The sequence below is a fragment of the Triticum urartu genome, chromosome 7A (assembly GCF_056163025.1).
Source record: "Triticum urartu cultivar PI428250 chromosome 7A, HENAU_Tu73, whole genome shotgun sequence".
In the NCBI taxonomy this organism is placed as follows: domain Eukaryota; kingdom Viridiplantae; phylum Streptophyta; class Magnoliopsida; order Poales; family Poaceae; genus Triticum; species Triticum urartu.
Genome location: NC_141879.1, coordinates 710,248,294 through 710,250,529, shown reverse-complemented (window position 1 = coordinate 710,250,529; position 2,236 = coordinate 710,248,294).

The window sequence follows — 2,236 nt, the reverse complement described above, 5'->3', positions numbered from 1 at the left end:
AGGCTGTGGTTTGTCGAGACAAGTCGGGGAAATTTCTTGGAGCTTCAGCACTGGTCTTTGAAGGCTTGATCGACCCGGCAAGTTTGGAGGCGCACGCGTGTAGTGAAGCACTTGCCCTGGCCCGCGATCTGAATTTGCAGGATTTGGTGATTGCGTATGACTGTCTAGAGCTGGTTTCAAACATCAGCACACAATCTCTACCAGTGTATGCGCCTATTCTGCATGATATACACATTACCATGAACCTTTTCTCTTCAGTTGTCTTTCGTTTTGAGCGTAGAGAAAATAATTTTGAGGCCCACTCGGTTGCAAAAGGAGCTGTGTCTCTGTCGGTGGGCCGCCATGTGTGGTTAGGGATCCTTCCAGATGTTGCTTGTATTCCGGATGTGATGAACTTTGAATAAAATTCCCTAGTTACCTTCAAAAAAAGCTACCATCCTTGAGCCTATGCACATTTTCCTCCCTTTTAAGTAGGTTTGACTATTAGTCGGTAAGCGGTTGGGGATTAATTTATTGTAGCGTTAGCTCGCGCGCGAGAAAAAAGAACAAGTCGACTGTGGCATCAACTAGAAGACGTATACGTACTTATCAAACAAAGTGTGTATTATTTTTAACCATCTGAACATGCATGCATGCCCCTCGACCGAAAGCATGCATCACCGGCCGCCCAAAGCTGGGATAAACGACGATGCAAACTGTCAATCCCCCACCAACAAAGAAAGGAAAATGCCCTCGCAATAGGAAAACGCCGCGGCCTCCCTCCGCTAGCCGATGCGCCTCGCTCTCGCGACCGCACGCCGCCGCCTCCGCATCTGATCCCCACCCTCGCCGCCACCTCTGCCGCTTCGCCCACCCATAGCCACCCCAGAGCTCCATCGCTCGCTTTCCCCCATGCCCCACACCCTCAGATCTACGAGAATTCCGCTCAGGGAGGGGAGAGGATACTGGATGCCACTGTCGTTTGCCTACCAGGCATTCCTAGAGATGTTGCAGCCCCTCGATGCAGTCTCGCCGGAGGTCCTGAGGGAAACAAACGGGAGGAGATGGATGGAGCGGGCGGAGTAGATCCACGACGATGCCCTCTCCTGGACACTGTGTGTTCGGGAGTAGAGGGAAATGGAGGAGGAGGTGGAAGCAGGCTCAGATCCATTCTCAATTTCTCGTCGGCGGGCGCTGACGTACAAAGCGCACATGGACCAGGAGCTACTGAATCTGGCTCGGAGGATCTACTTCAAAGGCAATTTGGAGGAGAAACGCAGGAAGTTACACCCGTCAGAGCCGCCGATTGTGTTCGTCAACTAGGAGAAGCAAGAGGGGAAATCAGAGGATCCAGATCATGTTGCTCGATGTGAGTGCTTGACAGACCTGATGCCTACCAGGGTGCCACCGGAATCAGAACATGTGGATCCCCTGATGTACCTGTCGCCAACCGCAGCTACGGGTTGATAGCGATGCCGCTCGCCGGAGTCATGGGTGCGGTACCTGGGTCAATGGATTTCAGGCGCAGAAGCTTGAGGGGTGCATAGGGCTCTGCTGAAGAGGAGCATTTCGACCACCTAGCTGAAAACATTTGGAAGCAAACTTGCCCAGAGGAAATCCGGCCTCGCCAATGCAGCATCTCTGCTTACCACAAACACCATTCATGTGTTCATCGGGGTGAATGGAGTCTCAATGATCAGCATCTGAGGCGGCCATTGCATAGCTTGATCTCCACTGTGCTTGCTGCGCATGGAGAGCAGTTGGTTACTGTTGCAGTGGCTGCGCTTGGGCATGTTTATGGACCTGCCTTGTTGGTGATGCAGAGAGAAGGCGGGTTCAGCTTCGTGCAGAAATAGAGACGTGCCAAAAAAATCTTGCCCAAAAAGTGATGATGAAGGTGCCAACATGGAGGAGCTCCTGCCTTACTGCCATGGTGACTGGGCAAAGGAATTCCACAGGCAGCTCTGGGCCCTATATATAGAGACGGGTCGGCCAACCCTAATCTCACCTCCCCCTCCTTCCTCCTCCTCAAGTCCACCACCACCGCCACACAATCCACCATGGGAGATACCAGGCGAAGGTGTGGGAGAGGCAAGAACAAAGGAGGGCGTCGGGAGAGCATGGGGGTTTGACAGCAGAAGTGGTCCCCCCCCCCCTTCTTGGTCCACCACAAGGACAAGGCCCTGGAGGGTCTGCAGATGCCAACCCTGCCACGTCTGGGAGTCAGGTCAGTAATAGGTCTCAAAACAAGAACTCT